A 22,093-nucleotide genomic window follows, 5' to 3' on the forward strand; every position below is an offset into this window, starting at 1 on the left:
ATCATAGATAAAAAATTTTTTTACAGGAACAACAAAAAAAAAAACAATCAGTATTATACATCATGTCTTCATAAATTGAAACCGCTCCGGTGGCCTAGTGGTTAGAGCGTTCGCCTCGGATGCGGGAGGTCGTGGGTTCGATCCCCGGCCGAGTCATACCAAAGACTTACAAAAACGGTACTAACAGCTGCCTCAGCATTAAGAGGTTAGTGTTAGGACTGGTCGGCCCGGTGTCAGGATAATGTGACTGGGTGGGACATCATGCTACATGTCTGCGGCATGATGCCCCAGTGCTAGACATCACTATAAACTGCCACATTGCAGACATCGTAGCGATATGACTGAAAAATTGTTAAAGCTATGTTAAAATTCCAAATCACAGCACATCCAAATCACATAAATGAAAACATTATATCAAAATTTAAAAGCAACCTAATAAAAACTATTTAAAAAAAATAAAATCAGCTTTTTGTTTAAAATAAACCAAAACCAAATGAAAACCAAACAAATGCGGGTTGCTTTTACTTCCGTATTGGTAATGTCGTGACTGAACACGTAGGTCATCACCCGCGGATTATAACACACCTGATTCTCCCCAGAACACCATTACCACCACATTTATGCATCGAGACCGTTTCGGTGGCTTAGTGGTTAGAGCGTCCGCCTCGGATGCGGGAGGTCGTGGGTTCGCTCCCAGGCATACCAAAGACAGGTTACATATTAAAGAAATTATTATTGAGGTTTCACGACACGCACACACACACACCGTTTCCTAGGCGTACGTACGTTATCTGTAGGCTCCCTAGCCCCCCCCCCCACACGAAAGCTTATGCATTTTGGTTAAACACCCTCCCCCTCCATGCGTACTTACTAAATAGATGACCCCTATTACGGACTTTAGGGTGGTTACCTGCCACCCTATGGCCATATAAAGATGCGGTTACTCTTTTTAAACGATGCTGTCCTCTACCATAGCCAAACCATCGGTTGTTGTTACCTCGATTGCCGTTTCCTCGGTACCGTTGATAGTTGTACAGGCTGCTATTCATATTACTACTCAGTTTAACTCTGTTTGGTCTACAATGGGCTTGAGATATAATGTATATTTTTTTTAAAATTTGAATTGGCCCAGCGTCATTCTGCAAGTTCAGCTGCTTTTTGACCATCCTCATCTCTCGCAAAAAGTCATCATAGTTAGAGAAGGTGTCGAACTTAGGGCAAGTTTGGCTCTTCAGGAGGTCACTCCTCAGGTCGACCATTCCTAACCTCTTAATGTTGAGCAGCAACAGAGGCAGCTCCTAATAACATTTTTTGTTAGAAGTATTCGGTATGACTACTACAATTCCACAGTTAATTTTTGAATGTTAAACTAACGGGCAAAAGTGACAGTGCTGTTCTTTTAACCATTTATATAAATGTTAACTGTACTGAATTCGAAAAATGAAAATAAATGCAGCTATTGTATGTGAATTCATGATGTGCAAAAATTTCCATTGTCCTGACTGACGATCACCAAGCCAAAATAATGCAATGTTTTTTAATAATCTTTCCATGAAGCAGTGGGGGTGGGTGGAAGTAGAGAATAGAATAGTACACTAGTAGAATGATATACATGGTGGTATAGAAATCGGCTGAGGAGTCTCACACCAATAATTGAGGACCATCAATTTCCTATCATTTGTATGATGCAAATATAGGAATTGAATAGCATTTGAATATAATGACAGAGTTACTTGTGTTTCTGCCGAGGGTAATGAATTATGGAGTGAAGTATGAACTTTGTGATCCAGCAGAACATCTAGTGAATTGAATAATGCATGAAAACTTTTGTTTGCTTACTAATGATGATGTAATTTCTGACATGTCAAAGAGAACTTTAAACATGCATACAGTAAATTCTGTATTAAATAGCAGGAGGGAGGAAACAAAATGTTTGCTCATTTTTTGCAACTAGATTAACCAAGGACTTGCATTTTTATATAAATGTGTGTGCCTTAATATAATGATACATAGCATCCTCTGCTGATATATGACTTATTTAAGTCCACCTAAGCTTTATATTCTTAATACCATTTATCAAACACCCTCATGGGCTTTATGTAGTAGCATTATTAATGAGATTTATGAAACCCAGGGTGCATATGACACTGTCTTAAACCATTCAACCACCAGAGGCTGTTTTTATTTGTGTCTGGGAAATTGTGATGCAGACATGTAACATGATATCCCACCCAGTCGCATTATATTGACATTGGCCTCTGTATATTCAAGTACTAAAGAAATATTTGAGGAAGATAAATGGTTTATTCAATTTTTGTTTTATACAGAAAAACAGTAACAATAACAATAACAATATCTAAATACAAACAGATTATGGAATTTAACAATGAAAAAGAGTTAAAATATAACTAAGATGGACATAAATATTACATATGTTTCATTTCTTTCCTTTTAATAATTATTACAAGACCTGTTAACATGTGAAAAAAAAAGCCTTAATCATAATGCAAAGCGCTAGCAGCAAAAATGCAATCTCTTAGTACATAAATTGTGTTATGGTTTTATTGAAATTAATGGTGTTTATAAATCACAATATAAATGTAGTACTAATATTAGTAACCTTACTCTTACCAAGCGGACAGGGTACTAACATGAGCATATACGTGTCAATGGAGCAAGCTGGGTGTGATTCACAACTGGTGCTCTTTTAGCCTAATGTCATATAAATCACTGTTGTCAACCTGAAGGATATACAGCCTGTCATAGGTGGCTTTGAAAAAAGTTGTAGAAGGGAATTTCATCGGTAAAAATTAAATTCCAGTTTCTGCCTGATTGAGTCAAAATGTTTGGTCAAGTTTGATTCATCAAACATTCATTTGCAAGCACCCTATTAATATAACTTTCACTGCATTATTGTAAAGAGAGCAAAAGTCTATAAATTGATTTTATGATAAATACTGTTGACATGTGAAAAACATATATACTCACAAGGAACATAGCCCATTAGTTTTAATCTGCATGCACATAATTTTTTATCAAGGAATATACTGAACTGTTCTTTGCCAAGTTAAGTTTCAGAAAGTAACACTTATAATGCACTATTACATTAATGTGTCAACAGGTACCCTTTGTACAAGAACAATACAACTTTATTTAGACCATGATAATTCTCTCCTTATTTTCCTTTGAAGTAATATTTAATGTATAGGATGTCTGAATAAAATGAAAATAGATCATTTCACTTATAGCAATTATGATATATATCGCTGCACACACAAAAAACATACCTCTACATCCTCTTTATCTTGCTCTCTCTCTCTCTCTCTCTCTCTCTCTCTTAACAATAAAGGGATTAATATCAAATTAAACCCAATTTAAATGAGAAGTATATTCGGCACAACAAAGTTAATAATACTTTGTCTCTTTTAACTGAAAAATATAGGAGAGCACCAGTAACATAGAAAACTTTTTTTAATTATGTGACTTATAAAATTCCTGGTCTAGAACCACATCTTTGAAAAACTTATTAACGCAGCTAAGCAACCAAAGAGAAGAAGAAAATTTACAGTTGCATAAAATAGAGATATGATATTACCATAATAATATTTCAGATCTATATTTAATGCAAAAATATTTCAACGAGATCTTTTATATTTCTAAACTATACAACTAAAATCGTTTCTTTCTAATAAGTCCAACATTTTTATTCGGCTAATCATCCCAGTAACTATCTGAATAATTATTATTAATTATGAACTGCTGAATTGTCCATAATTTGTATGTTTTCAGGGATATTAATCTGTTGAAAATAATCACTTAGTTAATTATGTGAAAATGATTATTTTACTTTTATGCAGATAGGAGAAAATGCGATTTTTGTTTTGCAAATCACCGATTTTATTTTATTTTTTACTTATTATTAAATTAACTCCTTTTTAGTTGCCCAGATAACTTAGCTCCTTGTCTTTATAAAATTATCTATCACCGACAATAACATCTATAATAATAATAATAATAATAATGCTTTATTTTTAGAGGGTGACTCATTAGTCAAGGACTAATGTTGCTTGAGGCCCTCTTATGGAGAGCATCACAATGCACATTATATGAAGATAGCAATAATTGCTGTTTATTTTAACATGTTTAGTATTAAAATACTAAATTCGATTAGATATTAGAAGCACATACATGCTCATGATATCTTTTCTTAAATAGTCTAATATTTTCAGCAGATTTTACATGTAGTGGAAGCTTATTCCACATAACTGAACCAGAATATTGGTATTGTGTTGAAAATGGCCTGAATAAATCCTGAAGATACCCTGGTGCAGTTCCATGTAGACATTTATATAAAAGAACTGCCTTGTGAAAATCTATCCTGTCATATATTTTGAAACATTTTAGTTATATAAATAATGCTTTTGAAGGATGATCAACAGATGCATCTAAAATTACATGTGCTGCTCGTTTCTGAAGTTTATAAATCATGTCAAGCTCAGATTTAGCACAATTTTCCCATACATTATAACAATAATCCATTTTTGGAAGAATATATGACTTGTAGTATAAATTGCGAGTTTCCGTAGGTAAATATTTCTTGATTCTGAGAAGGGCAATTTTGGATGACAGTGTTTTACAAAACTTATCAATATGGTCATTCTATTATAAATTATTATCTACGGACACACTACAAGCCTTTCATGTTTGACATTTTCTAATGGATGATTATTTATTGCAAGAGACAGTTTTGAGTTCCCTTACCTGTGTAGCTTAAGTGATGTCCCCAAAATCATACATAATGTTTTATCTTCATTAACTACCATCCTATTTTGTTGTGCCTAGTTATGGAGTCAAATAAGGCCTGAGTTTAATCTTGTTTGGTTAACTTCATTATCATAACTAGACATATACAAGGTTGCATCATCTGCAAACAAATATGTAATTGTGGATTCATTATTTAATGGCAGATCATTGATATAGATAAGGAAGAGGAGAGTGCCCAAAACTGAGCCTTGAGGGCCCCCTGAATACCTAGTGTGAGTCTGAGAGCTAATATTGCCAATGCTTACTTGTTGAGACCTTTGGTTTAGGTATGATCTAAGCCAGTTTAAAGAAGGATTGTTGAACCTGTAACAGTTCAATTTTTTGAATCAGAATTTCATGATCAATAAGATCAAAGGCTTTCTTGAAGTCAAGGAAAACAATCCCAGCCATATGTCCATTATCCATTTTTATCCATTTCCTTCAGCCAAAGATCAATTAATTTGGTAAGTTCTGTTTGGCACGATTGGTATTTTCTAAATCCTGATTGCATTTTATGAAATAGAGAGTATGTTTCAAAAAATGTATAGACCTGAATGGCTAAATGTTTTTCAAATAGTTTTTACAATACTGATAGAATTGATATTGGTCGGTAATTTCCTGGATCCTTCTTTTCTCCTTTCTTAAAGATATGTGTAACCTTTGCACATTTCAGTGTTTCTGGAAAATTACCAATCATTATTATTAAATTTATGATATGCATTAGTGGCTTTGTAATTACTTGTGCAGCCATTTTAAGAATTCGTGGACCAATACCATCCGATCCAGAGGATTTATTAATATTCAGCTTAATTACAATATCAAAAACATCAGCTTCACTAACATTGGCTACTGAAAATTAATTATCACCAGGAATTTTAGCTATTATAAATAACAGAAGAGCATCAAGTTCAATTTTTTTATGCTAGTCTGGTTCTGAATACTTTTATTGGAGATATTTATGAAGAAATTGTTGAACATTTCCACAATGTCTTGTACAGATGTTGCCATATCAAATAAACAGTGTGACCCCGCTATAGCTTGCTTTGATGTAACACGAATTTGGATATGACATGGCTATGGCATGGCTTCTGAAATTAAATATACATGTACTCTTCTCATAGGGGCCCTGAGTGGTCAAGTGGTCTAAAGCGCTCTCCGTTACGGATCACTGCCATCTCACCTCTGTCTGCGTTGGTTCGAGTCTAGGATTCGGCCAATGTGGGTATGTGAAAAAGCTTGCCAGTAACTTCTCGTGGGTCAGTGGTTCTTCATGGGGTTAGCCCTGGTTCTTCCTCCACCAATAATACTGGCCACTATGCATGTTATATCATAATCTGCTTATCCTGACATCTGGCCTGAGTACTGTATGTTCCGTGAGATCTCATTACTTTTTTTCCTTAAATCATTTTTGGTAGTGGATATCATCCTCACAAGGAACTAGCTCATAATGGATGTTTTGGAAGAAATAGTGTTGGTTTATTGGCCGCTCGCTAGTAATTAATATTTTTATTTTCACTGAACTCTGTAAGTGGATTGTAAAATTAAAGAACACTCGTATTTTCTGTAGTAATCACTACCAACAGAACGGAACACCTGTGTATTCATTTTATGATGGCCTTCTAAAAAAAAAATGTATGACGGAAGGCAGCATTACTTCGCCAACAGAAATGTAACGGGAAACAACCCACCAAAACAGAGATCCAATTGTTGGTCTATCTATGATAACGAGCTTTGCTACAGTCAACAAACTTTTGAACGTATGAAACATAAGAAACTGCTACAACTGACCAAACAAATGCTATTTCCTTTTTTTCTTCATGAAAACTTATGCTTACAATTGCTAAAAACATTGGCACAAAACGCAAACTAAATGTCCAGACTTTTGAAGCCATATAGTCTACATATAATCAAAAGTGCCCCTTTTTGCAAACGCTTTTATAACCCCTCCAGCCCACCATATTTTAGGTAACTTAATTGGTTGGTTAAAACAGGGTTTGATTTATAACACAACTGCGTTCTATGGAGCCAAACTACATTGTTACAGCAAGATCACACTGTATTGCTTTATTAATAGGAAAAGCATGGAAGCATCAGCAAGTGTGATCAGAAATGCAATATTTTGAATATTAATGTACAATGAATTAGCTAATACAGATATGTCTAGTACTAATAATTAGTGAGCCGTAAAAAGTTAATGCTGTTCAGGACTGAGGAATTATGCTTGTGCTCCAAGACTTAGTAGAGGTCACATTCTCTGTGTAAATCTGCTGTATGTAGTAGCTACTGTACATGGCTTTCCGTGGAGAATAACACAGTTCTTCTCCATCATAAGAATGACATTCTTCACTGGATCTGAAAGATAAAAACTTCCAGTAAGCAAGGAATTAAGGGATTTCATATTTATGATACTTATATATTTTACTGTGTGCCTTACAGGTTCCTGTAACTAATGCAGAAAAATAAAAACTATATATATATAGAAAATATATATAGTATGTACGCTGTATCAATGATATACCTCAAGATGTATAAATTTTTCATTAAAAGGAAACAAGACTTGCTGGTATATCAAATTGTTTTATAATGATACTTTTAAATCCATGTTTTAGGATGTATGAATACATACCAACCTCTGACGAGGAAAAAGTGTAATCCAAGTGGACAAAAAGAGAAATAGAAGCAGAAAAAGAGGAATCCACATATAACATGCTACAGTTTCAATAAACAATGATTTATTTGCCCCTCTGTTCTTTTAACATCCTTTACTGCTTCAAGTTTTCATATGTAGCACTTTTAGTTTTAGAAAGCAACAGATTTTCATGTTGCATTTTAAAACACTGTACCAGCTGAGACCATGAATGTTTTGCACACCAGTAGAGCACAAAGTACTGGGTTACTGAGCCTGGATCTGTATTCACTTTTATGTTTGTTAACAATACTGAACAATCTCTCACTGTCAGCATTAGAATGGTAAAGAACCAATATTCCTTTCATAGCCTGACAAAGAAGAGGAAATTTATATCTTCAAGTGATTGTGTCTTTTAGCTGGGAAATAATGTGCCACTGCACATCAACTCTATCTACATTAAGTATATTGTCAGGTAGAATCTAAACTTTATATTTCAGGAATTCTCCTTCCAGATGATCCAAGGCAGACGAGGGTATTAGAAAGTGATATCTCTTGAAAAAGAATCTAACACTTTGGAAGCTTTTTGACTGTCTCTCATTTACATCAGCAACTGAAGCTTTAAAAGCACTTCATCTCCATATGGGAATTTCTGGAGCATGTAATCACAGGCTGTAGCATAATAATCTCAAAAAATTATCATAAAACACGTTCACAGCTAGAGTAGAACTGTGTTCTATGAATTCTCTTGCTTCTGCACCAATAGCAAGATCTTCATTATCTTTCTATTAAGAACTTGGTAAATAACACCTCTGTGTTTATGACATTCATGTCCGCACTTTAGTTCTGCTGCAGATAAGAAGTTCCCTTAGTATTGGAGTTCGTAAGACGAGCCATTCATATATTCATCTTTGAAGGATTCGGGTTTTTTTTTGTCTTTTTCTGATCCACCTGTGAATTTTTTTGAAAAAATATATGTGCTCTAACACAAACATCGACTAGAATACATCTGAAGACTTTTAGAGCCAAATAGCAAAATTATTTCCACATGGCCTGCAATAGATGTCACGTGATGCTGCCCTTGTGTCCTCATCTTTGTAGGATTCTGTTATTTTTTGTTTCGTTTACTTTTGGCTTTTTCTAATCCATCTGTGAAATTATTTGAAAGGAGATATTTTTGCTCTCATACACGCATCGACTCAAATAAATTACACTTTAGCACCAAATACCTATAGACTGGTTTTGTACTAAATATAAATTAGAAAAAAGAATCTGTGAGTAAAGATTAAAAATTAGAAAACCAGTCTGTTGTCTCGTAAACTAAGCCATGAAGCTGCTATGTATAGAATACGAGGTCAAAAGTTTGAAAGTAGAGCATGTTTCTGGGTAATAGGATAGTTGCTATAAATAGAACATAATACTGTTAAGAAAAAGCATGGACAAGTTTACTCTTATATTGTAGTTATGTAGAAGCCATCTTTTCTAAAATATGGTATGTGGGATTAATGGGATGTTAATAAAAGCGAGTAAACAAACAATTGATTGTTTTTGGAAGGTGGATATACCGAAAAAGCGTAATCCATATACGTTTAGGTGTAAGGCGTAATTTAGTGAAAAAAAAGCGTAATGATTGACATGTATGTGTATGTAGTATAAATAAATTTATAGTTTAACATGACTCAAAATTATGCAGCCACAAAAAGTTCATTATCAATGTCCTACAAAAATGTCATCGATTATTGTAATAATAAAGCATAATGATACATTTCAAACAGATCACTGAAATTTAAAGATTATCTGTCTCACTGTCACTTTACTTTAATGTTCTTTACACTGTAGGTACGTATTAAATCCGACCTTCATAGGTCACATTTTCTAAATTGTCATAAAATTTATTATTATGCACAATTTTGCATCACCCCTCACCCATAAAATCCCTGTGTAACTTCTTTATGGATGATATCTTAGAAGTGTATCACTAATCAAAATAACCGATGAAAATTTATTTCACTTGTATGAGATAATAAAAATGTGTTAGTAGATTGAACACTTTCATTTCCAGTATAACCATGATCATCCCATACAAGTTTCTGAAAACATAAGACATCTTCATTATGGTAAAATGCTGATCAACTTAAATTTTTTTAAATTCTAGAGCCAATAGCATAATGAAACCATGATAGCTGGTACATGTAGTTGAAATCACCTTAGGAGAACCTTGGAAAGTGCTTCAACAGAGTGCCCCGGACAGAGGATGTTGGGGTTTTAATGGCTTATGCTTAAATAAGGGGTAACAGGAGTCTGCTAATGTTACCGACTACATTTCCATGGCAAAATAACATACTCATAGACATTAATATCCTCAAAGCATTTGCTATTACCAGTAAATGGGTTATCAATGGATGCAATATTATCGGAACATTTCTAACTCAATTGGCATGTGACACTGAAATATGACATAGAAGCAGTATATGTCAAATGTAACAGGAGGATTCACTGTCACTCACTGCACTAACTGACTGAGGCAATGTGCCTTTATAATGAAACTAAAAAATATTGGCAAAATTCATGACTGAAATGTGAAAGTAAGTTTTGGTAGTTAAAAAAATTGGAGATTTGGAAGGGGGCTGTCCATTTAGTACATACACATGGAGGGGAGCTGGGGTTAACCGTAATGCATACACTTGCGTATGGAGTGGTATAATGATAACGTACGTACGCATAACCTATTCGACTGGGTTCAGTTGGCATTTGAATTTTAGCGGACATGAGACAAACTTTTTAAAGTTACACAGTTATTTCTTGGATGCAGCCAGACATTCAGTGTCGGTGGACGATCTGTTTTATAAAAAAAACATAAATACTATTAATCCTTGATTGTTCATACATGAATTAAATATAGGCCGTTATACAGAATTGGGGTGGTCAAGCATACGTACACAGGTTGGGGTGTGTGTAAAAAAGTATGCATGTGTACAGGGAGGGGTGTAGGGGTGAAGCTTTGCCAGACTTTTGCATACATACTAAATGTATGGCACCAAAGAAGCTGGTGGAAGCCTAAACTTAGTATGTTACCTGTAAAATCAAATAAACTGTTATTAAAAAAAATAACACATAGGAATTAAAAGATCAACTACCAAATATTCAATAACCATTGTAATTCCAACTATTGTCAACTTATTAATGGTACTGAAACTAACATTAGTGAGCAAGACAAGAAATTATGTACCAGCTTTTTTTCCCACTAGACACTGGCAAATTTAAAATTAAGAACTATCATGGGAACAAGTCCTATAATAAATAAAATTGAAGAATGATGCTTGATTGTGGCACCAATAGTAACATCAGTGCAGGTAATGAATGGCCATGACATCACTTTCATCATTTTTATCATCAAAGCGTGCTACTGAATAAATGCTCCCACCATAAATCTTTAAAAAAAAATGACAAATGTGAAGAAAGCGGTAAGCAGTTTAGATTCTGTTGATGTAAATTATTTAGTGTGTAACTATTCATCGTTTAATATATCAAAGGTTGTTTACAAGTCTTTGATTCAGATTTTCTTTGCGTTACAGAAAGTGAAACAAATATAACGAAGCGTTTTGATACTTTAAGAAATATTGTATAATAATTAATAGCAGCAAGATAACTCATTTGTGAAAAAACAATAATTAAAACGCACACTTAATAGTTTGCAATTTAAAATGTACCTGTTAAAATAAATTGATCTATCACCACTTGTCAATCATGCCTATCAAATTAACCAATCAGCGAGTGTAAGTTATACACACCTACAGGCATTGCTTTTGTCCACCAGTTTCCTCTGACAAGCAGCATGTGGCAAAAATGAATAGGTTATTATAAGTATTTACAAAGTTTGCAATGATTTGTTGATTTCTACATAGATAAGGGTGAAAATAAAGAATGTATACGGTATCCTAGTGGGACCCAAAGTGGATGCACATTATGACAATAGTAACTGCAACAACACAATGGGCTTAACAAAACCTAATGACACTAATTCACATAAAACTGGCCGATGTATGCAAAACAAAAGAACATTCTTCAGCAGATACACTAAAGAATTCAACATTAACAAAATATAAAAACACTTGCAAATAAGAAAACATGGTTTACCTTATCTCATGCAAAATGTACAGTAGCATGTATAAGGAAACACAAAAACTTAACGTAAGAATGAACCTTCATCTTTCTGATTAACATACCCTAAAAAATAGACTTTAGTCTGGTAGATTTCTCTTTGCCTTTGATGATGCAGTCGTTCTGGATTTGCCCAATGTCATTACTGTTCAAATGAACAAATGAAAGAAAAAGAATATATTGCATTAGATGTCTATAAATCTTGCATACTATTCGTCAAAACAAAAAGGAATAACAACATACACATAATACATAAAATTGTTTATGAAACATATTAGATCATATTATTTACATCGGAGTCCACTTTAAGTGAGTACTCAGAAATAAGTCCCTACATTTCTTTAAAAAAATAACCCCTCATGATGGCACAACAACATAATCATATTTTTTGGACTGGTGACTGAAGGATTTTCAGCTGGTCTTTGCAACAGTGTCACTTTGTTATAATTGAAAATGTAACTTTCAATATGAAAAATCGGTGGTCACATTAAGCTTTATCACAGTATTGTGTGCTCTGATTTTATCTTTGCCTTATTCCAATTTCAAATATGGTCTATGTGTTAAGTATTTTGATTTGAAATACATGTAACATGAAAAGGAAAAGAAAAAGGTCAGCTTTTATATACTGACTATAAACTTAAAAACTGATGCAGACAGCATTAAGTTTCATAATTTTCACCTGCTTGAACTCTTTAACTTTAAACGTGACTCTACATCACTGTTTTCATTGATTTTTGAATTAAGTTTGCTTATATTTTCACAGAGTGTTTATGTAAATATACCAAAATAACTGTGTCAATGACAGTGACACACACACATACACACAGTATATATCCAGTTCTGTATTGTCTTCACAAAATTGTGAGCTTCATGTTTTAAGCTCATTTGATGTATCAGTATTATGGATAATGGGTACGAATGTGAAACTTTATGCATCCCTTAAAATAAAAATTTCTGTTCATTTCATGATGTTATCAATTACATACTGAACCATAAAATTTTAATAGAAGCAGAGATATCGAGTAAAAAAAACAAAATGGTAGAAAAGTTTATTTGAATTCTATATTGAAACACTTCTGGAAAACAAGCATAAAGTGAAATACTGCAAATTACGCTGGTCATTTTGTTCCTTCTTTCAGAATGATCTCTTGACAATGGATGAATTGTGGAATAAGAAATCAAAACAGGCATTGCCAACTTTTCAAAACAGTTTTTATTTTATCTTTCTTTTTTCATTTTTCCTATATTTTTTCGTCTGATATTTGAAAACCGGGCAAACAAAGCACTGTAGAGTTATAACCCTCTCAATAGTTTTTATCCTTACTAAAAAAAAACAAGTGCCTGTGACTGAAAATACTATTTAAGATGAATTATAATGTAAAGAATAACAATGCAAACTAATAATAATTATTCATGACTAATGAGTTCGTGTGTGGTTTAGATTTTTTAATGAATTTTTAAAATAATTTCCCTCATATTGCTATGATGTCTGCAGTGTGATTGTTTATAGTGATGTCTAGCACTGGGGCATCATGCCACAGACATTTAGCATGATGTCCCACCCAGTCACATTAACCTGACACCAGGCCGACCAGTCCTAACACTAACCTCTTAATGATGAGCGCCAAGCGAAGCAGCTGTTAGTACCATTTTTGTAAGTCTTTGGTATGACTTGGCCACAGGATTGAACCCATGACCTCCAGCATCTGAGGTGGACTCTCTAACCAATAGGCCACCAGAGCGGTTCATGACTGATGAAGTCTAAAATAACTTGCAAGATGTATCGTTTTGTATCGATTCCCCATCTGTTGTATCAATATGTATACCATAGCAGCTAAAGTATGCTGCTAAATGAAAGAGCAGATCATGAACATTCAAATTCAGTTGCATAACCAGCATGTAAATCTGAAAATTAAATGATATGAAATCATCAATGTGAACAAACAAACATTGAAAATTTGAATAATGCACTTAATAATAATAATGTGAAATAACTTACACATGATGAATTGAAAGTGAAATATATAAGACTTAATGGAACTATTGCTTTTAATACAGATACATAGCACTTGTTGCCTTTAGTGCTTGTAGGAAAAATTAATAATTGTGGCTGATACAGGGTAAAATATTTACTTTAAGTTTATTGTAAAATGGAGCAATTGAACCCTTGCGACAAAGATTTTAAGTTTATATTAATAAATAACAGACAATTAAAAAATGACCATACAAAGCATAAGGTAAGGAAAACGTACCATTTTTTATGACAAATTGAAATGTTCTTGTTAGCTTGTCTTTAGCATAGGACTCATCTATAATATTTCAACACAGCGAAGATGTCATGTGAACATCTTTTTGACTATAAGGTGACAAAGCCCTTCTGTAAAGATCCATATAATTATCAGCTGAAATAAAGAAGGAAATAATCATAAATTACAATGATATTTTATGCGCAAAGGAACAGTAAAGATACTATGGTCTAAAGAAAAAACATGTTAAAAATAATGCTTAATTGATCAAATAATTTAACCTAAGAACAGTAAGTTTGGTGATTATAATATGGTGATAATGATGTTAGGGGTTCTCCATAAAGTATGTATGAAACAAATGTGATTTTTTACCACCTTTCCCCTTACAGACTGCACAGAATATATTTTTGTACACCCCACTGTGTAAACATATTGGTGAGTCACCATCCCTTTTCCAAGAATAGCTGGGACAATTGAATTTTGAATGATGAAGTTATTAGGATATTCATTAAATATAAGCAGAGGTTTAAATTATTACTAAGTAATGAAACTTTACAAATGAAAATAAGAAAGTGTTAAACAGCAACTAATATTTAGTATTTTGTATCAGGTTAAAAAGTGTAATAGTCAAAAATCAGAAAGTGACTAAATTTCTGATTCCAACCAATCGAACTGGATTACTAGAATATTTTCAGGATTGTCATCACTTGGAATGACAAAATGACCGATTTCAATTTTTATCACCAGCTTTGACATCATCGAAATCATGAACATCAACAGTTCTTTTCATGAGTGAGAACTATTGTAAGTTGTGTATAATCTTGTGACATTTCATGCTGAACTGTAAATGGTGATAAATTCCAAACACAACACATACATGCTTTTGAATCTCACTATTATAAAAGTAATTGGACAATATGTGTCAAACAGGTAATCAATGTGCCTCTTGGTTCATCCAAATGCAATATGTTGTCAAAAAATGGCAAGGTACCGCTTCACAAATTCTCATGAGGCATCAGGGTTTGGATTGCATAATATGTCAGATCATGAGATATCCCAACCGGTCCTGTCAGAAAATGAAGAATAAATATGTCTTCCACAATGTGCATCATGGGCAAGAACACTACAAGGTAATCACACTTCATAACTTTAAGTAGTAACTGGCTCTGCTTGACTTGGCATAGGAGCCACTTTGCATCTAACTCATCTGCTGGTTATGATTCTGACTTGACTGGCTCAACATCTCTAAATAAACATCAGTTAGCAAGGGATTTTGACAACTGCAGCTGCAGAAAATGCTTATTAACAGTCACCCTGCTGCTAATGCTTTTTCAAAACACTTCACCCTCACTCCATGTATACATACTTTATGGATGACCCATTAGTTTAAGGGAAAAAACATATATGACAGAATGAATTAGACAGGTCAGTATCACAAGCTTTATATAAATCATTAAATATTAATGGTAAATGTAAATTTATATGGACATGTTATTTCAGAGATCTCGGAAATGCTTAATTACGCGTATTTGGACGCCAATGTTTTATCTTGGATGTAATAGGTGGGCGGCAACAATCAAAGACTTGCCTGTCATGCTTCAGCCACCTGCTTAGTGGGTAAATGTGTTGATTCATTAGCTGTGTTGATATTTACATTGACATAATTTAGTGGCTGAACGACCCATTGATATACAGGTTGCCATTATAAGAGTACATTAAAAAAGAACACGATGCAATAGCTGGGTGGCAGGTTCAAAGACTCTAACTGGTGGCTGGGTGGGACAATGTATTGATATTTACTGTGAATGAATTCAGAGGCAGAAAGAACCGGAGATGTAAATGTGGTCATTTATAAGCGTACATCAAATAAATAAATTTATATTTTATTATTGTCTTAATTTCTGAGCAAAGTAGAATAAGCAGTGCATGTGACCTCGGAATCAATACATGCTGAGACTTAAACAAAATACCATTCGCAAATTTGGATAAGTATTTTGGGGTTAAATAGCAAACTGACAAAGACTGTAAAGAGATTCAGAAGAGTACTCAAGTTCCTAGTCTAGAACTGATAGTTCGGATGACACAGTATCTAAATGTATGAAAGAGCTTGGAATAAGACATTCTTTGGATTGATAAAATGTGCGTGTGTGTGTGTTTAACGTAGCTTTAATAATTGTTCAGTCCTATCACTATGATGTCTAAAGTGCGACAGTTTATAGTGATGTCTTGCACTGGCGCATCATGCCACAGACATGTAACATGATGTCTCACGCAGTCACATTATCCTGACATGACACCAGGCTGACCATTCCTAACACTAACCTCTTAATGCTGACCGCCAAGCGAGGCAGCTGTTATTACCATTTTTGTAAGTCTTTGGTATGACTCGACCGGGCATCGAACCCACAACCTACCGCATCCGAGATGGACTCTCTAAACACTAGGCCACCGGAGCGGTGGGGGGAAGATGATGTTACATGTCTGCAGCATGATGCCCCAGTGCTAGACATCACTATAAACTGCCACACTGCAGACATCATAGTGATAGGACTGAACAATTATTACAGCTGCGTTAAACACACACACACGCACATACTCGTTTTCCAGAAATCAACTGGCAAAGAAGAACTAGTATCTTACGGTCCTGTAGTGCATATAAAATATGTACATGGTGCTATGCAAAAAAAACTTAAATTTTCGAGATATTAAACCCGCGATATCGTATGAAGAAATGTAACTGCAAGAACCAAACTAAATGTAAATGAATTCTTACTAACAGTTTCATTATATATAATAGTACTAAATAGTAATAAAACAATGCGATCGTATTACCAATTCACGAAAACTGATAACGGTAACAGTCTGGCGTATATAACGTATGGTTTAAATTCCATTTTAATTTCAAAACTTATCTATTAAAATATAAACTTTTAACGTTTAATGAATTCAAAGTTACGTTTTAAACAATAATAATATAATAATAATAATTCGCATGAGGCACCATGGTCTGGAATGCATAATCTGTCGGAATCATGAGATAAAATAACTGGTCATGTCAGAAAATGAAGAGGAAAAAATGTCTTCTGCAAAGTGCACCATGTGCAATAAAACTACAACATATCACACTTCATAATTCTAAGCAGATATTGACTCTGCCTGACATGGTATACCAGCCACTTTGCATCTAACTCATCTGCTAGTTATGTTTCTGACTTGACTAGTCTTCATAAACATCACTGTTATCAAGGAATATTGACCCCTATCGCTGCAGAACATACTTAGCAGTTACCCTGCCACATATACAGGCTACTGCTTTTTGAATTTTTTTCAACACATCCCACCTCCACTCAATGAATACATACTTTATGCTCGACCTATTAGTGTCACAGAAAAAATAAAGTGACAGAATTAACTAATCATATCATTATCACAAGATGTACCAGTACATGCATTATATAATATACAGGTGACCGCTCTGGTGGCCTAGTGGTTAGAGCATCCGCCTCGGATGTGGAAGGTCGTGGATTCAAACCACAACTGAGTCATATCAAAGACTTCAAAAAATGGTAATAACAGCTGCCTTGCTTGGTGCTCAGTATCAAGAGGTTAGTGTTAGGACTGGTTGGTCTGGTGTCAGGATAATGTGCCTGGGTGGAAGATGATGCTGCATGTCTGGGGAATGATAAACCAGTGCTAGACATCACTATAAGCTGCCACTGCAGACATTATAGTGATATGACTTAAATTGTTTTAAAGCTATGTTAAAAATCTAAAACACATACTGTAATATACAGGCAAATGTACGTTTATATGGACATGTTATTCGTAAAACTCGAACAGTACTGATTGTTATTGTCACCAGATATGGATATGCACTGACAAAGTTATCAATCAACTTAATGCATCCGCTGAACAGACTTCTGATGTTAATGATCAGCTGACTGTAAAATATCAATATGATTACCATAAAGGTTGTAAAATGTCTGTTTTAGGAGATTTTTGGATGGATTTTGGTACGTATAGGATATGGGAAGATATGGACCAGTATATAGACCCAGCAAAGTCTTTACAACTACTACGGTAACATACATTTGAGTGATGAAGCTGTATAATGTATATTTATCATTTAAGTAGACCAAAAAGGGTCTTAAAACTTGTGTAGTTATGTCACAAAATTTATGAGACTCAGTCAATTCAGTTTTTGATTTAAAATGATTAAAATTCGAATTATTTGTTTCCTTTTGTTTTGATTTTCTGTTGTCTACTATACATGAGTGCTTTGATATTTCAGGTCATAAAGTCTGCAATCAGCAAGTAAGTTAATAAAAACAATGACCCTCAAGATATAATTTAAGTCTGTTGTTGTCATTTGTATTAAAATGAATTTATTTTCCACTATAAATCAGATGGCTGTGGGAAACAAACAATAAACAGACGTTATGTAAAGTCCTAGTTGTGAAAGGGGAGTTACTCTGATATTGCAGTAAGACTAGCAACAAAAAAAATAATCTGATAATGGCATATACTTGTATTAATGTTGGAAATTTAATGTATCATTGTGTTGAACAAAGTGTAATCAACTTGAAAAATGGATGCTACTTCTATGGTACTCATTATGCCACCTGTGCCCTACAGCAAGAGACACTTATAAGAAAGAATTAAAGAAATGCATTTGTAAATAACCACCCACAATGACTGGAGTTGCTCTGTGATTGTTGCTGAGAATGAACAATCAATATGAGGATGAAAGTACATATCAACCTAAGACTGTTTGAACAATAACCGGTGTTCCAATGAAAAGTAATAAATTGTGTATAATGCAGCTTTCAAGTCAACACCTGTTAAATGCAAAAGCCACCAAAAAAACGACATTAACATGCTTCACATTTTGATTCTTATTTGCTAACAAAGATTCGATTTCTTAGTCATTGACCATCACAGTAATCATATGATCTAACTCTTGTATAACATTATCAGACAACAAACTGGCTAAACATTTTGTTAAAGTGATAGAAATTTTAAGAAGATATTGATTCTATCTGAGAACATAGGTTAAGGATATTATTTTGAAACAGTAGTATTCATGGGTTTATTTATCAAATAGTGTACGCGTCAGCAATCCTGACATTTTCCCAAAATAAACTGGTGATTTAGAACTAGTAACCTATGGTCATGTGGTACATATAAGTACACAATATGTGGTGCAATAGATAAAATAAATACTGAAAAGGTAAAAAATATCGAGATACCACAGAACCAGTATCGTCGGAAGCTAGGCCACACCATATTGGTTTTTCCACAGGGGCTCGTATCGTTACTTACAACTGACCTGTCATACATGTACTATTATACGATATTTATGTTGTCGAAATATCTAAAATGGGGAGGCAAGGGTCAGAGGAAACTCGGACTAATGTACTATATAATAACTACAATATAGCACATGCATGACAGGTCCATTGTAAACAACGATACGAGCCCCAGTGGGTTTTTCAAAGATTTTTTTTTTTACCAGTCCTCGAAAATTAATAAGGGTAATAAACTTAGAAGTGTTTTAATCGGAAAGAAATGTAATTGCCAGTACCCAAATAAAATGTAAATTATTTCTTAGTAACGCTGTCAGTATACATACTAATACGAGTACTGCCGTGTAGACAAAATAATGCGATCTTATTACTAAAACACGAAAACTGATAACGGTCATAAATGGGTATGAGGCGTACTGTTTCGTTTAATTTCAGTTCTAATTTAAAAACGTGTCTATTAAAAAATATAAACGTACAAAGAATTCATAGATACGGTTATAATAACAATAATAATAATAATAATAAAAATAAATAATAATAATAATAAAACTAAAACTACTAGCGAAATAACCTTGCAATTCAACCAATCCACGAAAATTGATAACGCCACCAATGGCGGTCTAATTTCAAATAGAACTTAAAAAATTGTAATAATAAACAAAATAAAATGTAATTACCAGCGCTGAAATGAAACGTACAATGCATTATTAGTAACGGTTCAAGTATATACACAACCGGTCTGATAACATAATACTAAATTTCCAGCAGCACAAGTCTCAACGTCAATGTTATTTTCTATAAACCACAATGTCCAATGAAAACCATCGTTTCAACAAAGTCATTTGCATATTTGCATAAATGAATATTTAATGACTGGTAGGATTTCTCCATTATCCCAAGTGATAGCTACCATGCGTGTCCTGCAGTTTAGTACTGAAATGTGTATTGTGTGTTTAACGTTAGGTCATTAATTGTCTCTTATAGTTTTAGATAGAAGATATTTGTTTCAGGTTTTAGTTCTAGATTATGACCTTATAAGATTTTACAAAATGAAAACGTGTACAAGCTGAGATAACAGTTGATTGGATATATTAATATTGCGACGTATACCACGTGAGGATGTTTTGTGAAATATGTCAGGTAAAAATAAGTTGCGATATAGATTGGCAAGAGATTCGTGGTGATGAACATAAAGAGCGAATGGGAAAAGTACTGTATTTCTAATTCATGTTATTTTTCTTGTTTAATATCAGTCTGCAGATATGTGTATGGTTGTGTTTAGATTTAGTTTGAGAGGATTCATTTTTTTAAATTGAAGTTACCAAGTACTCATATGGCGATCTGGACAAAAACAAAATTGTGGGACTATTGTGAATTCATTTAAATACGTTCTGGAAAATTACAATTTTAGTCGTTCAAAATGGTGGACTCTGCAGCATATTAAAATATATCGGTAAATCAACACATCTAAGCAAGCAATTCGTTCGCCACACCCTATTATTTTGGACTTGCGACATAACGTTTAAGATTATTTTGGATTTAGTTCAGAATACTCTAACTTCCTCTTAAATTTGTATTGTATAGCTTAGACAGTTAAAGTATTTGTTAAGTTGTACCAAACTTGTCGGGTTTGCTATTTTAAAACTTTTTAAAGACCACAGATCCGTAACGTTAACTGTATACACTAGTATATACATATATACTAGAGTGCAAAGGCGGTAGCACTTGGTTTATAGTTTCAGTACTTTTTCTCCGTTTTCTTTTTAATATTCCGAATAATGAATATGTCCGGTTTTTTCATGAAATGTGCATGCACGTTAATGTTAAACTTTGAAACAAGCATTGGCCATTACGAGAGTGAACCCGGATGAATGTGTTTGATTATTGTGGCCGAAGTCGACATCTCATATAGTTCATTTTCGTAAAGACTAGCATACATACACTGCTGCGTGATGGCGGTACACTGACAGGGAACGTTATTCAGTTTGATCACTGATTTGCCGTGTTGGCGATTTTGTCTTCGAGGTCATGTGGCATCATTCTCGCAGCAAATGTCTATGAAGAGTATTATCAACCTCCCTCTTCGCCACAAAGAAAGCGCTTATGTTATCTGGCAAGTATTTCGTTTTAGAGGGTATCAGCTGACACTAATATATGTAAAATGTTAAGAGTGTCAGAGAATATTTTCAAACATTTGACACTTCGACTTTGTTGTGACTTTTTAAGTTTAATTTGTCTTAATTGTAATTCCAAATAAACAAATTTCTTCATGAGAATGAGTTAAGACGTACCTTTGAAAATTTAAAATTGCCCAAGTCACTTGAGGACTTTCGTCGTCAAAACTGGCATGTCTGCCGAAAGCAGCTACTAGCTACCGTTCGGATTACCTCTGGTATTTCCTGCACAATGTTTGACCGAGAAATTGCAAATGCATGTAACGTAATTTTTAATTAGCTAATTATCAGTGAATTATACGATCAATCCAGTCGAATAAATAGCCAGGGTAGTCAGAATAGATTTCTAGGAAAATATTGATGCAACTCCTTACGCCTACATATATCCAATGAATATTTTGTCTTCCAGAAATACATGAAGTGGCCTGTATGCACGTCGTAATCTGAACTAAATGTGAGGTTAATGCTTAGCTTCGATGAAGCAATGCGGCAGATGGAATAGACCTCCATATTTATATGTGGTGTACTTACTGACTCAAAATGGTCAAATTAGGTCGCCATAGTTGCTCATACTTTTCCCTGCTTTGCACCTAAAAATACTCAATTTCTGGTGAATTTATTCTCGGCTGTATATTCTCATATTATATTACATGGTTTTATTTGCTGTTAACCCCAAAACCTAATTTGAGCTTAATTAAATTTCAGCTTAAACTGTATGTCCCATGTTTATAAAATCATTTATATGAAATGATGAAAAGGTTCATTAGCCTGTTATTG

The 22,093-nt window shown here is 33.8% G+C and overlaps 1 long non-coding RNA gene across 1 annotated transcript; it reads right to left on the bottom strand.

The window, feature by feature from the left end:
* Window positions 1-4,591: 4,591 nt before the first annotated feature.
* On the bottom strand, window positions 4,592-20,005 carry LOC149774124 (uncharacterized). Its single transcript, XR_016416962.1, has 4 exons — window positions 19,820-20,005; window positions 13,843-13,992; window positions 11,656-11,735; window positions 4,592-7,155 (listed from the first exon to the last, which is right to left on the bottom strand). It is a non-coding gene; the product is annotated as an uncharacterized LOC149774124 (long non-coding RNA).
* Window positions 20,006-22,093: the final 2,088 nt, after the last annotated feature.

This window comes from Sinohyriopsis cumingii, unplaced genomic scaffold, assembly GCF_028554795.1.
Source record: "Sinohyriopsis cumingii isolate HCF-2022 unplaced genomic scaffold, ASM2855479v2 utg000426l, whole genome shotgun sequence".
Taxonomy (NCBI): domain Eukaryota; kingdom Metazoa; phylum Mollusca; class Bivalvia; order Unionida; family Unionidae; genus Sinohyriopsis; species Sinohyriopsis cumingii.